This window comes from Ranitomeya imitator, chromosome 1 (genome assembly GCF_032444005.1).
Source record: "Ranitomeya imitator isolate aRanImi1 chromosome 1, aRanImi1.pri, whole genome shotgun sequence".
NCBI classification, from domain to species: domain Eukaryota; kingdom Metazoa; phylum Chordata; class Amphibia; order Anura; family Dendrobatidae; genus Ranitomeya; species Ranitomeya imitator.
This window is the reverse complement of record NC_091282.1, coordinates 612,929,077-612,955,026: the sequence shown is the minus strand read 5'-3', so window position 1 is coordinate 612,955,026 and position 25,950 is coordinate 612,929,077. Positions and strand designations below refer to the sequence as shown.

At 43.9% G+C, this 25,950-nt stretch overlaps 1 protein-coding gene across 2 annotated transcripts in view; it reads right to left on the bottom strand.

The window, feature by feature from the left end:
• KCNJ10 (potassium inwardly rectifying channel subfamily J member 10) overlaps positions 1-25,950 on the bottom strand; it is a 122,673-nt gene that overhangs the window by 86,258 nt on the left and 10,465 nt on the right. The window contains exon 2 of one of the 2 annotated variants that reach the window (XM_069726153.1): positions 17,552-17,794. The exons of the other annotated variant lie outside the window; for it this stretch is intronic. The gene's annotated coding sequence lies outside the window, so the exon portion shown is untranslated. The remainder of the gene's footprint in view (positions 1-17,551; positions 17,795-25,950) is intronic. 2 annotated transcript variants of the gene reach the window in all.

Sequence of the window (25,950 nt, the reverse complement as noted above, 5' to 3'; positions counted from 1 at the left end):
TCCTTGACGCTGATCTCTCCTTCAAACCACATATCCAAGCCCTTTCCACTTCCTGCCGCTTTCAACTCAAAAATATTTCACGAATCCGTTCATTCCTCAACCATGAATCTGCAAAAACCCTAGTCCATGCCCTCATCATCTCTCGCCTTGACTACTGCAAACTCCTGCTCTGTGGCCTTCCCTCTAACACTCTTGCACCCCTCCAATCTATTCTAAACTCTGCTGCCCGACTAATCCACCTGTCCCCCCGCTATTCCCCGGCCTTTCCCCTCTGTCAATCCCTTCACTGGCTCCCCATTGCCCAGAGACTCCACTACAAAACCCTTACCATGACGTACAAAGCCATCCACAACCTGTGTCCTCCATACATCTGTGACCTCGTCTCCCGGTACTTACCTACCCGCAACTTCCGATCCTCACAAGATCTCCTACTCTACTCCCCTCTTATCTCCTCTTCCCACAATCGTATACAAGATTTCTCTCGCGTATCACCCCTACTCTGGAACCCTCTACCACAACACATCAGACTCTCGCCTACCATCGAAACCTTCAAAAAGAACCTGAAGACCCACCTCTTCAGACAAGCCTACAACCTGCAGTAACCACCGATCGACCAAACCGCTGCATGACCATCTCTACCCTCACCTACTCTATTCTTACCCATCCCTTGTAGATTGTGAGCCTTCGCGGGCAGGGTCCTCATTCCTCCTGTACCAGTTATGACTTGTATTGTTTAAGATTATTGTACTTGTTTTTATTATGTATACCCCTCCTCACATGCAAAGCGCCATGGAATAAATGGCGCTATAACAATAAATAATAATAATTCCCAAAATCGCGGGTGAGGTAAGCCCACCGGCATCAGGGGCTTATCTACAGCATTCTGTAGCGCTTCTTCCCCAGCAGGCGTCCGTGTCGTACAGATGCGGCACACAGTTGCCACACGTATTACACACACGGACACAAATATCTCCAATACTGTTATCAGGATGTGTGAAACCAGCCTAAAGCCACATTCACATGTTCAGTATTTGGTCAGAATTTTACCCCAGTATTTGTAAGCCAAATCGGGAGTGGGTGAGAGATCCAGAAGTGGTGACATGTTTCTTTATACTTTTCCTCTGATTGTTATTCTCCTGGTTTTGGCTTACAAATACTGAGGTAACATACTGAACATGTGAACGTGGCCTGATAGTGTGTTTCTGTTACTTCTGACTTCCCACAAACAGCTGGAGCGGACCGCAACGCCCATCTGACCCGTAACGGACCCTGACCGCCCCTGGGTGAGTATAACATAACCTTTATTTCTCATCTTTCAGGTTACATCGGGGGCTTATCTACAGCATTACAGAATGCATTACTGAATGCCATAGATAAGCCCCTGATGCCGGTGGCCGCAGCTCATACGATTTTTGGGGTGACAGACGCCCTTTAAAAAGGTACTACTGGCCTCTCAGATCCTCAATATTAATCTGACCTGATAGCAAAATGACTATAGTTGCCCATAGGATATGTCCTCCACTTGCCCAAGTAAGTCACATCAACATGTATGGGTATAACATCCTTTTCTTATTAAGCACCACTTATTTGTACCATATAAATAAGATCATGTATATACTATTCATCCTATGGGCAAATATAGTCATTTTGCTATCAGGTCAGATTAATATTGAGGATCTGAGAGGCCAGTAGTACCTTTTTAACACCCCTGGCCCCTTTTTCTGTTCGTTAGTTATAGGGAAAGGAACAACAGAGAGAGAGAGAGAAAAAAAGAAAGAAAGAAAGAAAGAAAGGAGAGAGAGAGAGAAAGAAAGAAAGGAGAGAGAAAAAAAGAGGGGGAAAGAAAACAGAGAAAGAAAGAACAGAGAGAAAGAAAGAAAGAAAGAGGGGAATGAAAAAGAACAGCGAGAGAAAGAAAGAGGGGAAAGGAAGGAGAGAGAGAGAAAGAAAGAGGGGAAAGAAAGGAGAGAGAGACAGTAAGAAAGAAAGAGGGGAATGAAAGAAAGAACAGAGAGAGAAAGAAAGAAAGAGGGTAAAGAAAGAAAGAACAGAGAGAGAAAGAAAGAGGGGAAGAACAGAGAGAGAAAGAAAGAGGGTAAAGAAAGAAAGAACAAAGAGAGAGAGAGAGAGAGAAAGAAAGAACAAAGAAAAAAGAAAGGAAAGAGAAAAAAAGATTAGAGAAGGAAATAAAGAACACAGAGAAAGAAGAAACAGAGAGAAAGAAAAAAAGATTAGAGAGGGAAAGAAAGAACAGAGAGAGAAAGAAAAAGATCAGAGAGGGAAAGAAAGAACAGAGAGAGAGAGAGAGAAATAGAGATTCTATAAAGATAGAATTGTAATGCCCACCTGAGCATCCCACTGCAGGACATATCATGATCCGCTCACATGGCCGGAATCCCCGATTCAGACGATCCCGCTGTCCACGCTGTCGGAAGAGGACACGGTGATGGATCTGAAGCATTCCCTGAAGTGCCTCCATGGTTCCGTCACAATCTCCTCCCGAAATTACATAATTTCTGGTCAGCTTCCACCACGTCACTTCCGGTGGAACGTCAAGTGCGAGTTTTAAAGTGCTCTTCGGGGCTCCGCCGTGTACTCCTGTGTCCACAGGAAAAGTAAGCTCCCGGCCAGGACAGCCTCTCAAAATCGGGACTGTCCTGCTGGATCCATGACGGTTGAGAGGTATGAAATTTGCTCCCCACCATACACCGACATCGTACACGCACGGCTCCACACACTTCATACACACACGGTTCCACTTTGTATGCCTCTTACACACACGGCTTCGCTCAGTACACCTTGCGCACATACACGGCTCCACTCAGTACACACATGGCTCCACTCCGGAAGCCTTGTACACATGCGGCTCCTCTCTGTACACCTTGTACACATGCGGCCACGCTACGTACACCTCCTACACACATGGCTCCACTCCGTAAACCTTGTACACATGCGGTTCTGATCCATACACCTCGTACTCATGCTTCTCCACTCTGTACACCCCGTAGACGCACGGCTCCGCTCCACACACCTCATCCACGCATGGCTCCACTCCGTACACCTCGTACACACACAGCTCTGCTCCGTACACCTCGTACACACACAGCTCCACTCCGTACACCAAGTACACACAGCTCTGCTCCATACACCAAGTACACACACGGCTCCGCTCCATACACCAAGTACACATGCGTCTCTGCTCCGCACAAATCGTATACACATGGCTCCACTCCGTATACCTCGTACACACATGGCTCTGCACTGTACACACCCGGCTCTGCTCCGCACACCTCGTACACACACGGCTCCGCTCCGTATACCTTGTACACACACGGCTCTGCTACATCCACCCTGCAAACCCCTCCTGACCCCACACATCAACTTCCCCTCATCCAGCACCATGACAATCACCACAGCAGAGTCCTGCATACACGAGGACCCTGATCATGTGACAGCTGACTCCTCCCCCTCCTGTGACCTCATCACAGGTCCTGTGTACACAGAGCAGCCATCCATGAGCAACCAGAGTAGATGCATGGAGAAGAGCGACTTCAGCGTCAGGACCTGTGATGAGGTCACGTGAGTTGGGGAGGGCTGGATGAGGAGATCCAGGATGGAGTCCAATAGCGTAGCGTAGTAACTGAACCTGCATCTCTGACGCAAATCCAGTTACTACACCAACAGAATCTGCCGCCCCCTCTCTTCAGGGACGGCAGTGCCGCCCGAGCCAAAGAGCTCAACTTGCCTCATGGTAGCGGCGCCACTGACTGTATGGAGCAATATATGGGCCAGTTATACCATATGGAGCAATATATGGTCCCATAATATAATATATGCAGCAATATATGGGGCAATTATATACTGCCCCAGCAATATATGGAGCATTATATAGGTTCCATTATAATTATACTGTATGAAGGAATACATAGGCCAAATTATATATTGTATGGGGCAATATATAGGGCCATTACTGTTATGAAAGGTAATTCAGTACCACAATGGACATAGAGGTCAGCGCACATACAGTGACCTGGCAATAACCCAAAAACAAGAACGAGCTCTGAGACGTGGGAACTCTGTTGACCGCAATCCCTAATCCTCACCAACCACACTAAAGGCAGCCGTGGATTGCGCCTAACGCTCCCTATGCAACTCGGCACAGCCTGAGAAACTAGCTAGCCTGAAGATAGAAAATAAGCCTACCTTGCCTCAGAGAAATACCCCAAAGGAAAAGGCAGCCCCCACATATAATGACTGTGAGTTAAGATGAAAAGACAAATGTAGAGATGAAATAGATTTAGCAAAGTGAGGCCCAACTTTCTGAACAGAGCGAGGATAGGAAAGGTAACTTTGCGGTCAACACAAAACCCTACAAAAAACCACGCAAAGGGGGCAAAAAGACCCTCCGTACCAAACTAACGGCACGGAGGTACACCCTCTGCGTCCCAGAGCTTCCAGCAAGCAGTAAAAAACAAATTGACAAGCTGGACAGAAAAAAACAGCAAACAAATAGCAAAGAGGAACTTAGCTATGCAGAGCAGCAGGCCACAGGAACGATCCAGGAGGAAACAGGTCCAATACTAGAACATTGACTGGAGGCCAGGATCAAAGCACTAGGTGGAGTTAAATAGAGCAGCACCTAACGACTTCACCACATCACCTGAGGAAGGAAACTCAGAAGCCGCAGTACCACTTTCCTCCACCAACGGAAGCTCACAGAGAGAACCAGCCGAAGTACCACTTGTGACCACAGGAGGGAGCTCTGCCACAGAATTCACAACAGTACCCCCCCTTGAGGAGGGGTCACCGAACCCTCACCAGAGCTCCCAGGATGACCAGGATGAGCCATATGAAAGGCACGAACAAGATCGGGAGCATGGACATCAGAGGCAAAGACCCAGGAATTATCTTCCTGAGCATAACCCTTCCACTTAACCAGATACTGGAGTTTCCGCCTTGAAACACGAGAATCCAAAATCTTCTCCACAATATACTCCAACTCCCCCTCCACCAAAACCGGGGCAGGAGGATCAACAGATGGAACCATAGGTGCCACGTATCTCCGCAACAATGACCTATGGAATACGTTATGTATGGAAAAAGAATCTGGAAGGGTCAGACGAAAAGACACAGGATTAAGAACCTCAGAAATCCTATACGGACCAATAAAACGAGGTTTAAACTTAGGAGAGGAAACCTTCATAGGAATATGACGAGAAGATAACCAAACCAAGTCCCCAACCCGAAGTCGGGGACCCACACAGCGTCTGCGATTAGCGAAACGTTGAGCCTTCTCCTGGGACAAAGTCAAATTGTCCACTACATGAGTCCAAATCTGCTGCAACCTGTCCACCACAGTATCCACACCAGGACAGTCCGAAGACTCAACCTGCCCTGAAGAGAAACGAGGATGGAACCCAGAGTTGCAGAAAAACGGTGAAACCAAGGTAGCCGAGCTGGCCCGATTATTAAGGGCGAACTCAGCCAAAGGCAAAAAGGACACCCAGTTATCCTGATCAGCAGAAACAAAGCATCTCAGATATGTTTCCAAGGTCTGATTGGTTCGTTCGGTCTGGCCATTAGTCTGAGGATGGAAAGCCGAGGAAAAAGACAAGTCAATGCCCATCCTACCACAAAAGGCTCGCCAAAACCTCGAAACAAACTGGGAACCTCTGTCAGAAACGATATTCTCTGGAATGCCATGTAAACGAACCACATGCTGGAAAAACAATGGCACCAAATCAGAGGAGGAAGGCAATTTAGACAAGGGTACCAAATGGACCATCTTAGAGAAGCGATCACAGACCACCCAAATGACTGACATCTTTTGAGAGATGGGAAGATCTGAAATAAAATCCATAGAGATATGTGTCCAAGGCCTCTTCGGGACCGGCAAGGGCAAAAGCAACCCACTGGCACGAGAACAGCAGGGCTTAGCTCGAGCACAAATCCCACAGGACTGCACAAAAGTACGCACATCCCGCGACAGAGATGGCCACCAAAAGGATCTAGCCACTAACTCTCTGGTACCAAAGATTCCAGGATGACCAGCCAACACCGAACAATGAACCTCAGAGATAACTTTATTCGTCCACCTATCAGGGACAAACAGTTTCTCCGCTGGGCAACGATCAGGTTTATTAGCCTGAAATTTTTGCAGCACCCGCCGCAAATCAGGGGAGATAGCAGACACAATTACTCCCTCTTTGAGGATACCCGCCGGCTCAGATACACCCGGAGAGTTGGGCACAAAACTCCTAGACAGAGCATCCGCCTTCACATTTTTAGAGCCCGGAAGGTATGAAATCACAAAGTCAAAACGGGCAAAAAACAACGACCAACGAGCTTGTCTAGGATTCAACCGCTTGGCGGACTCGAGATAAGTCAAGTTCTTATGATCAGTCAAGACCACCACGCGATGTTTAGCTCCTTCAAGCCAATGACGCCACTCCTCGAATGCCCACTTCATGGCCAGCAACTCTCGATTGCCCACATCATAATTTCACTCAGCAGGCGAAAACTTCCTGGAAAAGAAGGCGCATGGTTTCATCACCGAGCAATCAGAACTTCTCTGCGACAAAACAGCCCCTGCTCCAATCTCAGAAGCATCAACCTCGACCTGGAACGGAAGCGAAACATCTGGTTGACACAACACAGGGGCAGAAGAAAAACGACGCTTCAACTCTTGAAAAGCTTCCACCGCAGCAGAAGACCAATTGACCAAATCAGCACCTTTCTTGGTCAAATCAGTCAATGGTTTAGCAATACTAGAAAAATTGCAGATGAAGCGACGATAAAAATTAGCAAAGCCCAGGAACTTTTGCAGACTTTTCAGAGATGTCGGCTGAGTCCAATTATGGATGGCTTGGACCTTAACAGGGTCCATCTCGATAGTAGAAGGGGAAAAGATGAACCCCAAAAATGAAACCTTCTGAACACCAAAGAGACACTTTGATCCCTTCACAAACAAAGAATTAGCACGCAGGACCTGAAACACCGTTCTGACCTGCATCACATGAGACTCCCAATCATCCGAGAAGATCAAAATGTCATCTAAGTACACAATCAGGAATTTATCCAGGTACTCTCGGAAGATGTCATGCATAAAGGACTGAAACACTGATGGAGCATTGGCAAGTCCGAATGGCATTACTAGATACTCAAAATGGCCCTCGGGCGTATTAAATGCAGTTTTCCACTCATCGCCTCGCTTAATACGCACAAGATTATACGCACCACGAAGATCTATCTTGGTGAACCAACTAGCCCCCTTAATCCGAGCAAACAAATCAGATAACAATGGCAAGGGGCAGGGCCGGCGTCAGCACCCGGCACAGCGGGCAAATGCCGGGGCCCTGGGGAGAGGGGGGAGCCCACTCATGCTGTCATAGATACAGCTGGGAGAGCAGAGCAGGAGATAACATGCTCTCTCCCCCCACAAAGTCACTGCTGGCTGCGTTCTCTTAACCCCTATGTGCCAGCTCTGACACAAGCATCTTCTCACTCAGCCAGTGCAGCCAGGCAGGCACACATAGGGGTTAACAGAAGGCAGCCAGTGTGACATTGTGGGCGGAGAGAGCACTTCTCTGCTCTCCCCCCTGGGTGGCTGCAGACAGTGCTGAAGTTTATCAGGCAGATTCCGGAGGAGCTCCATCCTACTAGTGCAAAGGTATCCAGCAGTGGTTGCAATTGTGGCTCAGTCTGCTGCTGTCTTTCTCCACTGCCTAAAAATGTGGGTGATGTCTGGAGGAGCAGCTGGTGGGGTGCAGCCTGTAGCCGCCCAGCTCACTCAGAATACATGCATGCTGCACCAAACCTGCACCAGTGGGGTAGGAAGAAGCTTAACCCCTTCCCATCTGTATGGTTATTGCTGAACCTTAAAGATAACAATCCGACCCGCATAAATGGGGTTAACCAGATGCCAGGAGGAAGGGGAGCTGCTGCCATGGATAAATCTGAGCTGTGGGCTGTACGTTGGGGCCCCGTGGCCCCAGGCTGGTGACTGGAGGGACTCTGCCCAGTGCTGGCATGTGGGTGATTTCTGCTCCGGAGTCTCAGCTTCTCTCCTCCACATCACACTGTGCAGTCACAGCAACATTGGTTGTCTCTGTCCAGGTCCCAGCAGCTGCCACTGCTTCCACCAAGGACATGGCATCATTTAACCCTTCCCCTGCAGCCACCGGCAACAAATCCACATTATTCCTTGATTAAATCAGGTTCCAACCCAATAGAGGAGCAGACATTTCCTGCTGCCATTAGGGTCCGGGAGGGGGTGACATTGGCTGCCCTGCTACTCTGTAGTGGGGGGTGACAAGTGTAACATGGGGTAACGATGACAGAGAAATGCACAGGATAATAGTGAGCGCGACAGAGGGCAGTGTATTGTATGGAGCAGTCAGGGGGTGGGCTGCAGGACCCCCCATACTGTACATGACTGCTCGGGACAGGGAGGCGTTTAATGAGCTTCTAATGACAGGGCACTAATTGGGTCATTAGGGTTTGTGGAAAGGATTCAGTATCAGGTCCCTCATTAATGCCCGAGCCGCCTGTTACTTTGTAGCACAGATCGGTTGGGGCCGTAAAACCAAACAACGTTGTTTATGTAGAAAAGTCTTTGTTTCATAGAATAACTCAAAACAGAAAAGCACCTCTCCTGTATATATACACTGCACAGCACCTTTCCTCCTGTATATATACACTGCACAGCACCTCTCCTGTATATATACACCGCACAGCACCTTTCCTCCTGTATATATACACTGCAGAATCTACAATAGCTGTCACTCATGTAAGAAGTGAAATCTGGCATTGTACTATACATTTCTCTGCCGTATCTGTGCATCATAAATCGGGGTGTGTGTTAAAGGGGGGGGCCCACTGAGACTCTTTCGCCCGGGGCCCTCGAAAACCTGGAGCCGGCCCTGGCAAGGGGTACTGAAATTTAACCGTGATCTTATTTAGAAGGCGGTAATCTATACAAGGTCTCAGTGAACCATCCTTCTTGGCTACAAAAAAGAACCCTGCTCCTAATGGCGACGATGACGGGCGAATATGCCCCTTCTCCAAAGACTCCTTCACATAACTCCGCATAGCGGCGTGCTCAGGCACAGATAAATTAAACAGTCGACCTTTTGGGAATTTACTACCAGGAATCAAATCGATAGCACAATCACAATCCCTATGCGGAGGTAGGGTATCGGACTTGGGCTCATCAAATAAATCCCGGTAATCAGACAAGAACTCAGGAACCTCAGAAGGGGTGGATGACGAAATAGTCAGAAATGGGACATCACCATGTACCCCCTGACAACCCCAGCTGGACACAGACATGGATTTCCAATCTAATACTGGATTATGGACTTGTAGCCATGGCAACCCCAACACGACCACATCATGCAAATTATGCAACACCAGAAAGCGAATAACCTCCTGATGTGCAGGAGCCATGCACATGGTCAGCTGGGTCCAGTACTGAGGCTTATTCTTGGCCAAAGGCGTAGCATCAATTCCTCTCAATGGAATAGGACACTGCAAGGGCTCCAAGAAAAACCCACAACGCCTAGCATACTCCAAGTCCATCAAATTCAGAGCAGCGCCTGAGTCCACAAATGCCATGACAGAATACGATGACAAAGAGCAGATCAAGGTAACAGACAGAAGAAATTTTGACTGTACCGTACCAATGGTGGCAGACCTAGCGAACCGCTTAGTGCGCTTAGGACAATCAGAGATAGCATGAGTGGAATCACCACAGTAGAAACACAGCCCATTCAGACGTCTGTGTTCTTGCCGTTCAACTCTGGTCAAAGTCCTATCGCACTGCATAGGCTCAGGTTTAAGCTCAGGTAATACCGCCAAATGGTGCACAGATTTACGCTCGCGCAAGCGTCGACCGATCTGAATGGCCAAAGACATAGACTCATTCAGACCAGCAGGCATAGGAAATCCCACCATGACATCCTTAAGGGCTTCAGAGAGACCTTTTCTGAAAATAGCTGCGAGCGCACCTTCATTCCACTGAGTGAGTACGGACCACTTTCTAAATTTCTGACAATATACCTCTATTTCATCCTGACCCTGACACAGAGCCAGCAAATTCTTCTCTGCCTGATCCACAGAATTAGGCTCATCGTACAGCAATCCGAGCGCCAGGAAAAATGCATCGATATTACTTAATGCAGGATCTCCTGACGCAAGAGAAAATGCCCAGTCCTGAGGGTCGCCACGCAAAAAAGAAATAACGATCCTAACTTGTTGAACTGGGTCACCAGAGGAGCGAGGTTTCAAAGCCAGAAATAGTTTACAATTATTTTTGAAACTCAGAAATTTAGTTCTATCTCCAAAAAACAAATCAGGAATAGGAATTCTCGGTTCTAACATAGAATTCTGAACCACAAAGTCTTGAATACTTTGTACTCTTGCCGTGAGCTGATCCACACATGAAGACAGACCTTTAATGTCCATTGCTACACCTGTGTCCTGAACCACCCAAATGTCTAGGGGAAAAAAAAGGCAAAACACAGTGCAAAGAAAAAAAAATGGTCTCAGAACTTCTTTTTTCCCTCTATTGGGAATCATTAGTACTTTGGGCCTCCAGTACTGTTATGAAAGGTAATTCAGTACCACAATGGACATAGAGGTCAGCGCACATACAGTGACCTGGCAATAACCCAAAAACAAGAACGAGCTCTGAGACGTGGGAACTCTGTTGACCGCAATCCCTAATCCTCACCAACCACACTAAAGGCAGCCGTGGATTGCGCCTAACGCTCCCTATGCAACTCGGCACGGCCTGAGAAACTAGTTAGCCTGAAGATAGAAAATAAGCCTACCTTGCCTCAGAGAAATACCCCAAAGGAAAAGGCAGCCCCCACATATAATGACTGTGAGTTAAGATGAAAAGACAAACGTAGAGATGAAATAGATTTAGCAAAGTGAGGCCCAACTTTCTGAACAGAGCGAGGATAGGAAAGGTAACTTTGCGGTCAACACAAAACCCTACAAAAAACCACGTAAAGGGGGCAAAAAGACCCTCCGTACCGAACTAACGGCACGGAGGTACACCCTCTGCGTCCCAAAGCTTCCAGCAAGCAGTAAAAAACAAATTGACAAGCTGGACAGAAAAAAACAGCAAACAAATAGCAAAGAGGAACTTAGCTATGCAGAGCAGCAGGCCACAGGAACGATCCAGGAGGAAACAGGTCCAATACTAGAACATTGACTGGAGGCCAGGATCAAAGCACTAGGTGGAGTTAAATAGAGCAGCACCTAACGACTTCACCACATCACCTGAGGAAGGAAACTCAGAAGCCGCAGTACCACTTTCCTCCACCAACGGAAGCTCACAGAGAGAACCAGCCGAAGTACCACTTGTGACCACAGGAGGGAGCTCTGCCACAGAATTCACAACACATTACATACTGTATGGAGCAATATATGAGTCCCATTGTACTGTATGGAGCACTGTATGGGGACCGCTATACTGTGTGGAGCAATTTAGGGGGCCATTACACTGTATGGAACAATATTTGGGATTGTTATATACGGTATGGAGCAATAGATGATCTCATTATATACTGTATGGAGCAATATGTTGTCTATTTACTGTATGGAGCAATAGATGGGGGTCATTATACTGTATGGAACAATATATGGGACCCATTATGTACTCTATGGAGCAATATATGGGGCCCATTATATATTGTTTGGATCAATATACGGGGCCTATTATAAACTATATGGAGCAATATATGAGTCCCATTATATTGTATGGAGCATTGTATGGGGACCACTATACTGTGTGGAGCACTGTATTGGGCCATTACACTGTATGGAACAACATTTGGGATCATTATATACTGTATGGAACAATATATGGGCCCATTATATACTGTATGGAGCAATATATGGGGTCTATTATATACTGTATGGAGCAATATATGGTCCCATTTAGATACTGTATGGAGCAATATATGGGGCCATTATACTATATGCAGCAATATTTTGGATCATTATATACTGTATGGAGCAATATATTGGCCTATTATATACTGCATGGAGCAATATATGGGTCAGTTATATACTGCATGGAGCAACATATGGGGCCATTATACCATATGGAGCAATAGATGGGGCCATTATACTGTATCAAGCAATATATGGGGCCCATAATAATGTATGGAGCAATATATGAGATTAATTATACTGTTTGGAGGACTATGTGGTGCCCATTATATTCTATGGAGCAGTACAACCCCTGGGAAAAATTATGAAATCGCCGTCCTTGGAGGATGTTCATTGAGTTGTTTAATTTTGTAGAAAAAAAAGCAGATCACAGACATGACACAAAACTAAAATCAAGAACAAAAAATGTGGTAGTAAGTAATGGTTACTTTTTTTTAACCAAGCATAGGGGAAAAATGATGGAATCACTCAATTCTGAGGAAAAAATTATGGAATCACCCTGTAAATTTTCATACCCAAAAACAATACCTGCATCATATTAGATCTGCTCGTTAGTCTGCATCTAAAAAGGAGTGATCACACCTTGGAGAGCTGTTGCACCAAGTGGACTTACATGAATCATGGCTCCAACACAAGAGATGTCAATTGAAACAAAGGAGAGGATTATCAAACTCTTAAAAGAGGGTAAATCATGTGGCAAAAGATGTTGGTTGTTCACAGTCAGCTGTGTCTAAAATCTGAACCAAATACAAACAACATGGGAAGGTTGTTAAAGGCAAACATACTGGTAGACCAAGGAAGACATCAAAGCATCAAGACCTGAAATTTAAAGCAATATGTCTTCAAAACAGGAAATGCACAACAAAACAAATGAGGAACGAATGGGTGGAAACTGGAGTCAACATCTGTTGAGTACTGTTTGACACTCATTAAGTCCAAGTCTCAGAGACTGCAAGCTGTTATAAAAGCCAGAGGTGGTGCAACAAAATACTAGTGATGTGTTGTAGTGTTTTTTTTGTTTGTTTTTCATGATTCCATACATTTTTCCTCAGAATTGAGTGACTCCATAATTTTCCCCTATGCTTGATTAAAAAAGGTAACCAGTACTGACTACCGCATTTTTTTATTCTGGATTCCTTTTAGTGTTTCTTGTAGCCATTTGAAATGACTTTAGTTTTATGCCATGTCTGTGATCTGCTTTTTTTCCCACAAAAATAAAACAACTGAATGAACATCCTACAAGGCCGGTGATTCCATAATTTTTGCCAGGGGTTGTGTATGGGGCCCATAATACTGTATGGAGCAATATATGGGCCCCATTATATACTGTATGGAGCAATATATGAGGCCCATTATACTGTATGGAGCAATATATGGACCAATTATATACTGTACTAGCTGAAGAGCCCGGCGTTGCCTGGGCATAGTAAATATCTGTGGTTAGTTATAGCACGTCACTTCTCTTATTTTCCCATCACGCCTCTCATTTTCCCAATCACATCTTTAATTTTCCCCCTCACATCTCTCATTTTCTCCCTCACACCTCTCATTTTCTCCCTCACTCCTCTCATTCCCGCCTAACACTTGTCATTTCGACCTCACATCTGTCATTTTCCGATCCCTACACTATTTTCCCTCACTCCTCTCATTTTGCACTCACACCTTTTCATTTTCACCTCACACCTCTCATTTTCACCTCAGTATATACATGTTTGTCATCTCCCTTATATATAGTATACACCTATATGTCATCTCCTGTATATAGTATATACCTGTATGTCATCTCCCCTGTATATAGTATATACCTGCTGTGTGTCATCTCCCCTGTATATAGTATATACCTGTATGTCATCTCCTCCTATATATAGTATATACCTGTATGTTATCTCCTCCTATATATAGTATATACCTGCATGTCATCTCCTTCTATATATAGTATATACCTGTATGTCATCTCCTCCTGTATATAGTATATACCTGTGTGTCATCTCCCCTGTATATAGTATATATCTGTGTGTCATCTCCTCCTGTATATAGTATATACCTGTATGTCATCTTCTATATATAGCATATACCTGTATGTCATCTCCTCCTGTATATAGTATATACCTGTAGGTAATCTGCTCCTGTATATAGTATATACCTGTGTGTCATCTCCTCCTGTATATAGTATATACCTGTATGTCATCTCCTCCTGTATATAGTATGTACTTGTATGTCATCTCCTCCTTTATATAGTATATACCTGTGTGTCATCTGTCCTGTATATAGTATATATCTGTGTCATCTCCCCTGTATATAGTATATACCTGTGTGATCTCCTGTATTAGACCTCGTTAACACGTTATTTGCTCAGTATTTTTACCTCAGTATTTGTAAGATAAATTGGCAGCCTGATAAATCCCCAGCCAACAGGAAGCCCTCCCCCTGGCAGTATATATTAGCTCACACATACACATAATAGACAGGTTATGTGACTGACAGCTGTCGTATTTCCTATATGGTACATTTGTTGCTCTTGTAGTTTGTCTGCTTATTAATCAGAATTTTATTTTTGAAGGCTAATACCAGACTTGTGTGTGTTTTAGGGCGAGTTTCGTTTGTCAAGTTGTGTGTGTTGAGTTGTGTGTGGCGACATGCATGTAGCGACTTTTGGGAGATGAGTTTTGTGTGGCAACATGCGTGTAGCAACTTTTTGTGTGTCGAGTTGCATGTGACAGGTTAGTTTAGCAAGTTGTGTGCAGCAAGTTTTGCGCATGGCGAGTTTTGCGCGTGGTGAGTTTTATGTCTGGTGCCTTTTGAGTATGTGCAAGTTTTGTGTGAGGCAACTTTTGCATGTGTTGCAAATTTTGTGCATGTGGCAATTTTTCCGCATGTGCAAGTTTTGTGTGTGGCGAGTTTTCCATGAGGTGAGTTTTGCACTTGTGGCGAGTTTTGCGTGAGCCTATTTTTTGCATGTGGCGAGTTTTGCGCGTGGTGAGTTTTGAGCGGCGACTTTTGTGTTTCGACTTTTATGTGGCGAGGTTGGTGTATGTGTGGTGAAATGTGTGCTGAGGGTGGTATATGTGTTCAAGCACGTAGTAGTGTGTGGCGCATTTTGTGTGTGTGTTCATATCCCCGTGTGTGGTGAGTATCCCATGTCGGGGTCCCACCTTAGCAACTGTACGGTATATACTCTTTGGCGCCATCGCTCTCACTCTTTAAGTCCCCTTTGTTCACATCTGGCAGCTGTCAATTTGCCTCCAACACTTTTCCTTTCACTTTTCCCCATTATGTAGATAGGGGAAAAATAGTTTGATGAATTGGAAAGCGCGGAGTTAAAATTTCACCTCACAACATAGCTTATGACGCTCTTGGGGTCCAGACGTGTGACTGTGCAAAATTTTGTTTCTGTAGCTGCGACGCCTCCAACACTTTTCCTTTCACTTTTTTCCCCATTATGTAGATAGGGGCAAAATTGTTTGGTGAATTGGAAAGCGCGGGGTTAAAATTTCACCTCACAACGTAGCCTATGACGCTCTCAGGGTCCAGATGTGTGACTGTGCAAAATTTTGTTGCTGTAGCTGCGACGCTTCCAACACTTTTCCTTTCACTTTTTCCCCATTATGTAGATAGGGGCAAAATTGTTTGGTGAATTGGAACGCGTGGGGTTAAAATTTCGCCTCACAATATAGCCTATGACGCTCTCGGGGTCCAGACGTGTGACTGTGCAAAATTTTGCGGCTGTAGCTGCGACGGTGCAGATGCCAATCCCGGACACACACACACACACACACACACACACACACACACACACACACACACACACACACACACACACACACACACACACACAGCCAATCCCGGACATACACACACACACACACACACACACACACACACACACACACACACACACATTCAGCTTTATATAGTAGATGGAGCAATATATGGGACCCATTACACTGTTTGGAGGACTATATGGTTCCCATTATATCCTATGGAGCAGTATATGGGGCCCATAATACTGTATGGAGCATTATATGGGCCCCTTTATATACTTTATGGAGCAATATATGAAACCCATTATACTGTATGGAGCAATATATGGGCCAATTATATACTGTATGGAGCAATATATGGGGCCCATAATACTGTATGGAGCATTATATGGGCCCCATTATATACTGTATGAAGCAATATGAGTCCCATTATACTGTATGGAGCAATATATGGGTCAATTATATACTGTTTGGAGCAATATATGGGACCCATTACACTGTTTGGAGGACTATATGGTTCCCATTATATCCTATGGAGCAGTATATGGGGCCCATAATGCTGTATGGAGCATTAAATGGGCCCCGTTATATACTTTATGGAGCATTATATGAGGCCCATTATACTGTATTGAGCAATATATGGGTCAATTATATACTGTTTGGAGCAATATATGAGACCCATTACACTGTTTGGAGGACTATATGGTTCCCATTATATCCTATGGAGCAGTATATGGGGCCCATAATGCTGTATGGAGCATTAAATGAGCCCCGTTATATGCTTTATGGAGCATTATATGAAGCCCATTATACTGTATTGAGTAATATATGGGCCAATTATATACTGTATGGAGCAATATATGGGACCCATTGCACTGTTTGGAGGACTATATGGTTCCCATTATATCCTATGGAGAAGTATATGGGGCTCATAATTCTGTATGGAGCATTATATGGGCCCTGTTATATACTTTATGGAGCATTATATGAGGCCCATTATACTGTATGGAGCAATATATGGGCCAATTATATACTGTATGGAGCAATATATGGGGCCCATAATACTGTATGGAGCATTATATGGGCCCCATTATATACTGTATGGAGCAATATGAGTCCCATTATACTGTATGGAGCAATATATGGGCCAATTATATACTGTTTGGAGCAATATATGGGACCCATTACACTGTTTGGAGGACTATATGGTTCCCATTATATCCTATGGAGCAGTATACGGGGCCCATAATGCTGTATGGAGCATTAAATGGGCCCCGTTATATACTTTATGGAGCATTATATGAGACTCATTATACTGTATGGAGCAATATATGGGCCAATTATATACTGTATGGAGCAATATATGGGACCCATTGCACTGTTTGGAGGACTATATGGTTCCCATTATATCCTATGGAGAAGTATATGGGGCCCATAATACTGTATTGAGCATTAAATGGGCCCATTATATACTTTATAGAGCAATATATGAGGCCCATTATACTGTATGGAGCAATTTATGGGCCAATTATACTGTATCAAGCAATATATGGAGCCCATTATATACTGTACGGAGCATTATATGGGCCCCATTATATACTGTATGGCGCAGTATATGGCCCTTTATACTGTATGGAGCAATATATGTGCAAAAACAAAGGAAAAAAAGCTGAATGGCACTGTCCAAAAACTAGTTATTTGTGAAGCCGGTGTGTAATGGATCTCAGTCTGAAACAGCCATAGCAATGAAGATCACGGGTGTAACTCCATAGTAAGTATTGTATTCCATAATATGAAGATAGAGAAAAAGCACGGAATGCACTCACCAATCTTCTATAAATAGCAGCTTTATTAAATCTTCATGAATAAAACTTCATAACCGGGGGAAGAAGAGTGGAGCTCGGATGAGCAGGAGGAGACGACGGCCGTTTCACGCAGTGCTGGCGCTTCAACGGGTCTGCATGAGAGAGGGCTGGGTGGTGAACGGGGTATGTAGGCAAATAGCCACATCCCTCTCGAAAACAAACCCACGCCCTCCCACTTGCGTGAAATACAAACATTAAAAAGCACTAAAATAAAAACAAAAACACATTATACATATAATTAGAATATACAAAGGAATGATCGGCAGAATGAAAAGCCACCAAAGGACTTACTTCTCAGAACAATCAAGATTATTACCATTAACACTATTATCTAAGGAATTACGATTTTAGATGAAAAGACTCACTGTTTATAGTAGTTAACTGAAAGAAACTATAATAATAGCAAAGAAAACATTTATAAAAAAATTGACATGTCTTCTCTATCGTTGAAACCTAGTGGACCCATTGCGCCAGTCCGCATGATCCATCTGGCTTCCTGTCTCAATAGGAGATTATCCCAATTGCCTCCCCGAATGGGTGAATTAACCCGTTCAATGCCTGCAAATGTCAATACTGCGGGATTGCCCTCATGTATGTCTTTTATATGTGTAATTAATCTTGGAACCCCCTTGCCAGAACGCTCCGATTTAGAATGCTCACGAAATCTGACACAAAGGGGGCGAATGGTTTTCCCTATGTAAAAAAACTTGCAAGGACAAAAAATAACGTATACCACGTGGTCGGTTTTATAAGTTATGAATTCATTAACACAGTGATCTGTACCTCCCATATGTAACCACCGTTCCGTTATGTGCTGGTTACAAAAAGGACAATGTCCACACCTAATATTTCCTTTGGGAATGCCAGAACTCAACCAATTATTGTTATACTTTACAGTCCGATTTCTAACCAATTTGTCTCTCAGTCTCATACTCCGTTTGTTGGCTATTAGGGGACCTCTTGCTGCTATGTCAGCTATATCCTTATCCCGTTCTAAGGCTACGTTCACACTAGCGTTGTGCGCCGCTGCGTCGGCGACGCGACGCACAACGCACTGTTTTTCGACGCGTGCGTCGTTTTTTGACGAAAATTGGACGCAAGAAAAATGCAACTTGTTGCGTTTTCTTGGTCTGACGCTAGCGTCAAAAAAGACGCACGTGTCGGAAAACGCAACAAGCAAAAACGCATGCGTCCCCCATGTTAAACATAGGGGCGCATGACGCGTGCGTCGCCGCTGCGTCGCCCGACGCTAGCGCGACGCACACTAGCCGAACGCTAGTGTGAACGTAGCCTAATAGATACCAGTTCTTTCTGATTGATGCGCGTATATGATTGTCCATGGCGCCGAAACGAAAGCAAAAGGCAAATTTTTTGTCTCTATTCTTATTTGCTACCTTCTTACCACATATTGACCCCGCCTCTACACCTACTACTACTCCATCCAAGGCTGCTTGAACCAAATTTTCGGGGTACCCCCTCTGTTTGAACCTATTTTTAATTTCCGTTGATTGTCTGTGGAACCCCTCTTCTGTATTATTCACTCTCCTAACCCAAAGGAATTGACTATAGGGCAGCGCATTTTTCACATGTCTAGGATGATAAGTATCAAAATGTAGCATTGCATTTGTCGCCACTGATTTTCGATATAAAGAAATACAAACAATCCCCTCTTTAATTTCTACTAACACATCTAAAAATTCCAGGGATTGTCCCCCAAAAACTGACGTAAATGACATGTTCATATCATTGTTCTTGTTCAAAAAGACCACAAAGTCTTGGAACAATTCTTTAGTGCCGTCCCATACAATGACTATGTCATCGACATACCTGGAATAAAATTTTATGTGTTTCAAATAGATGTTACTATCAGAGTAAAATATTTTTCTTCGAACAATCCCAAAATCAAATTAGCGAACGTGCAAGCTACAGGCGTACCCATTGCTGTGCCCACTTCTTGTACATACCATTTGTCTAGAAAGGTAAAGGCATTATGGGTTAAAATAAATTTCAAACTGCCACATACAAATTCAATGAAATTTTGACTGTTGCCCGTAGAAACCAAAATTTGTTCTATGGCATCAACACCTAAGTTTTGAGGGATGTTGGTGTAAAGATTTTCCACATCTATTGATGACAATGAAAAACCCAGTTGCCACTCAAACTTATGTATATTACTCAAAAAGGCATTTGTATCCTTTAGATAAGATGGTACATCATTAAGCAGGGGGCACAGTAACCAATCTATATACTGGGACAAAGGCTCAGTTAATGAGCCCGTCCCAGAAACGATTGGTCGCCCCGGAGGATGGTTTATGGATTTATGAACCTTTGGGATACAATACCAATGTGGTTTAATGGGGTAATCAGGTAGTAACTTTTCACCTTTTTTTCTGGGAAATCACACCTCGTTCTACTTGTTTTCTCAAAAAGGACATCAATTCATTCTTATATTTATGCGTAGGGTCACCAGACAATGGTTTATAAGTTTTGTCATCTGAAAGTTGTCTCAAAGCTTCAGATATGTACATTGACCTGGGGAGCAAAACAATTTTGCCCCCTTTGTCAGCTGGTCTTATTATCATATCATCCCATGCCCTTATTTCTTCCATGGCTTTAACCTCCACAGATGTAAGATTAGAGGGGACTCTATCATATACCAAAGCTTCAACATCTCTGATAACCTGCGTTTCAAATAAATCAATCAAATTGCCAGGTGAAATAGGAGGCATATACTTAGATGAAACTCCTCCAGTGAAGGGCTTCCCTTGTGTAATATCCACGCCCTCATGTACACTAGAGTTATCGGATATACTTAGTAACAATTCCGCATCTTTTTTTATATCCGCCAATGCACCCATCCTAACGGAGCAATATATGTTGCCCATATTACTGTATGGAGCATTATATGGGCCCCATTATATACTGTATGGAGCAATATATGAAGCCCATTATACTGTATGGCACAATATATGGGCTCATTTTATACTGTATGGAGCAATATATGGGCCATTATACTGTATTGTGGTAAAACAAAAGTTGTTAAGCTCACTCTGCTGTCTGTACCTTGTTGGAGGTAAATGCCCGGAACCGTCCTAGTCGGGGACATGGATAGTGAATGGAAAAGGGCAACAGGAAAATTTCCAGTGTCAGAAGAGCACATGCTTCAAGTGAATTAAAATGCAGCTTTTAATATTCAGATTCAGATTACTGGACACCACAAGTCCAGCTGGAAATTTTCCTGTTGCCCTTTTCCCTTCATTATACTGTGTGGAGGACTATGTGGTGCTCATTATATTGTATGGAGCAGTATATAGTTCCCATAATACTGTATGGAGGACTATGTGATGCCCATAATACTGTATGGAAGACTATGTGGTGTCCATAATAATGTATGGAGGACTATATGATGCCCATAAAACTGTATAGAAGACTATGTGGTGTCCATAATAATGTATGGAGGACTGTATGATGCCCATAAAACTGTATAGAAGACTATGTGGTGCTCATAATACTGTATAGCGGACTATGTGGTGCCCATAATACTGTATGGAGGACTATGTGGTGCCCATAATACTGCATGGGAGACTATGTGGTGTCCATAATAATGTATGGAGGACTTTATGATGCCCATAAAACTGTATAGAAGACTGTGGTGCTCATAATACTGTATAGCGGACTATGTGGTGCCCATAATACTGTATGGAGGACTATGTGGTGCCCATAATACTGTATGGAGGACTATGCGGTGCCCACAATACTGTATAGCGGACTATGTGGTGCCCATAATACTGTATGGAGGACTATGTGGTGCCCATAATACTGTATGGAGGACTATGTGATGTCCATAATACTGTGTGGAGGACTATGTGGTGCTCATTATATTGTATGGAGCAGTATATAGTTCCCATAATACTGTATGGAGGACTATGTGATGCCCATAATACTGTATGGGAGACTATGTGGTGTCCATAATAATGTATGGAGGACTGTATGATACCCATAAAACTGTATAGAAGACTATGTGGTGCTCATAATACTGTATAGCGGACTATGTGGTGCCCATAATACTGTATGGAGGACTATGTGGTGCCCATAATACTGTATGGAGGACTATGTGATGTCCATAATACTGTATGGAGGACTATGTGGTGCCCATAATACTGTATAGAGAAGTTTGTGGTGCCCATAATACTATATGGAGGACTATGTGGTGCCTATAATACTGTATGGAAGACTATGTTGTGCCCATAATACTGTATAGAACACTATGTGGTGCCTATAATACTGTATTGAGGACTATGTGGTGTCCATAATACTGTATGGAGGACTATGTGGTGCCCATAATACTGTATGGAGGACTATACTGTCCAGTTTCCAACCTATTGTAGAATTTACAATAGATGTCACTCATGTAATGTAAGAAGTGAAATCTTTGGCATTGTACCATACCTATATTTCTCTGCTGTATCTGTGCATCATGAATTGTGGTATGTGTTAAAGAAGCCCACTGAGACTCTTTTACTCAGGGCCCACAAAAACCTAGAGACAGCCCTGGTGACAATGCACATCAAGATGCACGCCAGCTGCAGCCATGACAGGGCGCTCTCCTGTGTGACAGGCCGCGCGTCAACATCACATATCAGTGCAGTTAAATGAATGCCAATCAGATGATGCCTGCAGCCTTTGATAGTTATTCTGCTTTCAGTGTTACTGCTATGTGACATCAGAGCGCGGCCTGTCACAGAGCAGAGTGCCCTGTCACAGCTGCAGTCGGCTGCCATTTTAACGACGACGCCAGGGAGTGCAGAAAAGTGAGAAGAATCTTCCCCCCCACCTCCCATGTGGCAAGGTAGTGGACATAGGAACTGACGTAGGGGCCCAGGATAGGGACATTATAAAAGTGAACATAGGAGCCTGGGACAGGTCAACATAGGGGCTTAGGATTGGGACATTGAATAATGGGGCCCAGGACTGCGACATTATTACTGGAAGAGACCCTGGTTTGGGACCTTATTAAATAAAGGGGTAACATAATTACTGCATGGAGGTCAGGATGAGGAACATATATTATTGGTTTATGGTGGCAAGTGGGGACACAATTACTGTAGGGCCAATCAGTTGGCATTATTGTTGCTGTAATTTAATTTACTTTTGAGGATACTGTCTTCCATGGGGGGAGCAAAAGTGGCGTCTTGTTACTGTGCAGGGCAGCACTATGTGACTTTTTTGCTCTTCATCTGACGCAGTGTGAAAGGTGGGGAATGTGCTCTAGAAGTGATCAGCTATAGATAACTGTGTCTTATGTTCTACAGCGACGAGTCCTGGCTGGAAGAAATGATGGGGTCTGCACTGGATGAAGAAGAAAAGCAAAGATGAAGGACTTCAACTACAGATGTCACAGGTGAGTCAGTGTATTATCTGTACACTGACACTATACACTGTAAACTTTAAACAGAACTCCTGTGTATAGTAACACTGGTGATCACTGTATTACCTGTACACTGACACTATATACATAGCTCCTGTGTATAATGTCACTGGTGACCACTGTATTACCTCTACACTATATACTGTATACTAAGGTATATACAGAGCTCCTGTGTATAATGTCACCAGTGGTCACAGTATTAACTGTACACTGACACTTCTGTGTATAATATCACTGATGATCACTGTATTGCCTGTACACTATATATAGAAGTCCTGTGTATAATGTGACTGATGATCACTGTATTACCTGTACACTGACACCATATACAGAGATCCTGTGTATAATGTCACCAGTGTTCACTGTATTACCTGTACACTGAAACTATATACAGAACTCCTGTGTATAATGTCACTAGTGATCACTGTATTACTTGTACACTGACACTATAAACAGAACTCCTGGGTATAATGTTACTGGTGGTTACTGTATTACCTGTACACTATATACACATGAACGCTATCTACCCTATAATGCCACTGGTGATCACTGCATTACCTGTACACTGACACTATACACTGTATACTATATACAGAGCTGTGGGCACTGTATTTCCTTTACACTGACATTATATACTTTATACTATATACAGCTATATACAGAGCTCCTGTGTAATAATGTCACCAGTGGTAATATTAGTGTTATTAGTATTGTGGCTTTTATTATTGATCAGTATTGTAGTATTCGGTCACTATGAGGTGGTAATATGGGGTCTGGTCATGGTGTGGTGGTATTTATCCCCTGTATGTGGTTTTATTCAGTCACTATGTGGTCTAGTCATTGTGTGGTGGTATTTGTTCCCTGTATGTGGTAATATTCGGTCACTAAGTGGTGGTAATATCTGGTGTGGTCATGGTGTGGTGGTATTTATCCCCTGTATGTGGTATTATTCAGTCACTATGTGGTCTAGTCATTGTGTGGTGGTATTTATCCCCTGTATGTGATATTATTCAGTCACTATAGAGTGGTGTTATTTATCCCTTGTTTTTGATATTCGGTTTCTATGAGGTGGTAACACGTGGTCTTATCATGGTGTGGCGGTATTTATCCTCTGTGTGTGGCATTATTTTTTCACTATATTGTAGTAATATGTGATCTGGTCATGGTGTGGTGGTATTTGTCCCTTGTATATGGTATTATTCAGTTACTATGTGGTGGTAATATGTGATCTGGTCATGGTGTGATGATATTTGTCCCTTGTATGTTGTATTATTCAGTCACTGTGGTGGTAATATATGTTCTGGTCATGGTGTGGTGGTATTTGTCCCTTTGTATGTGGTATTATTCAGTCACTATGTGGAGGCAATTTGTGGTCTGCTCATGGTGTGATGGTATTTGTCCCTTGTTTGTTGTATTATTTGGTCACTATGTGCTAGTAATATGTGGTCTGGTCATAACATGACAGTATTTATCAATGGAATGTGGTATTATTCGGTTACTATGTGGTGGTAATATGTAGTGTGGTCATGGTGTGGCAGTATTTGCTCCCTGTATGTGGTATTATTTGGTGACTATGTGGTGATAATACGTGGTCTGGTCATGGTGTGGCGGTATTTGCTCGCTGTATATGGTATAATTCGGTCACTATGTGGTGAAAATATGTGGTCTGGTTACGTTGTGGTCGTATTTGTTTCTTGTGTGTGGTATTATTGGTCTTGGTATAGTGGATTGTGTTGTGTATGGAGGTCAATTTCTCTATGATATCAATAAGAAGATTCTTGTTTTCCAATAGAAATGAAATACTTGAATGTTTAACCCCTCCCTATCCTGTGACTATTACACAGTAGCAAATATGCACTTACAGGGGTTCTTTGGTGAAACAAGTAATCATCTATCTTAAGGCCACGTTCACACATTTGGTAAGTATTTTGCTTCAGTATTTGTAATCCAAAACAAGGAGTAGGTGATAAATACAGAAGTAGTGATGTCTCTATTATACTTTTCCTCTGATTGTTCCACTCCTAATTTTAGCTTACAAATACTGATGTAAAATAAGGAACCAAATACTGAAAGTGTGAATGTGGCCAAAAGGATAAGTGCTAAGTTATAGATTGGTGTGGGTCTGACTGCTGGGACCTGCACCTATCTGCAGAATGTGAACCCTTATCCCCATCATTATGGAGCAGCATGTATGACTAGACCACTGATTCATTCATTCCCTAAGGGCAGGGGTGGGGTTCAGCCGGTTCTCCCTGGTTCAATGGAACCGCTTGTTAAAAAAGTAGCCGGTTCCCCGAACCGGGGAGATTCAGAGCCGCAATCCGGTACCACACCTCCCAAACCCCGTGGTCCAGCACTGCAGAGCTGCATCCATCCACCCGCAGAGAGCCGCACACCACATGTATGGCTGCCGCTGCTCTGTATGCACAGGACCTGTGATGAGGTCACAGGAGGGGTGAAGTCAGGATTCACATGATCAGGGGTCTCCCTGTATTGCAGGACTCTGCTGTGCTGGTTGTCATGGTGCTGGATGACGGTAAGCTTATGTGTGGGGTCAGGAGTTGTTTACAGTGTGGATGTAGCAGAGCCGTGTGTGTGTGTGTACGAGGTGTGTACGAGGTGTGTGTGTACAAGGTGTACAGAGTGGAGCCGCGTGTGTAGGAGTAACTATGTGTGGCTATTATACTGTACGCAATATCATGTGGGGCCATTATACAGTATGGAGCATCATGTGTGGCCATTATACAGTATGGTGCACTGTGTGGCCATATTTTTTCGTTTATAATTATTGTTTATGAAACAGTGTGATCAGCAGTGCTAAATGGGTGTGGTTGGGATGTGGATATGGGTGTGACTAGCTGTGAAATGGGTGTGGTCAGAGGTGTGGCCTAAAATTTGCCTCAAACTTTGCCCTCTTTCCCTTCAAAAGTTG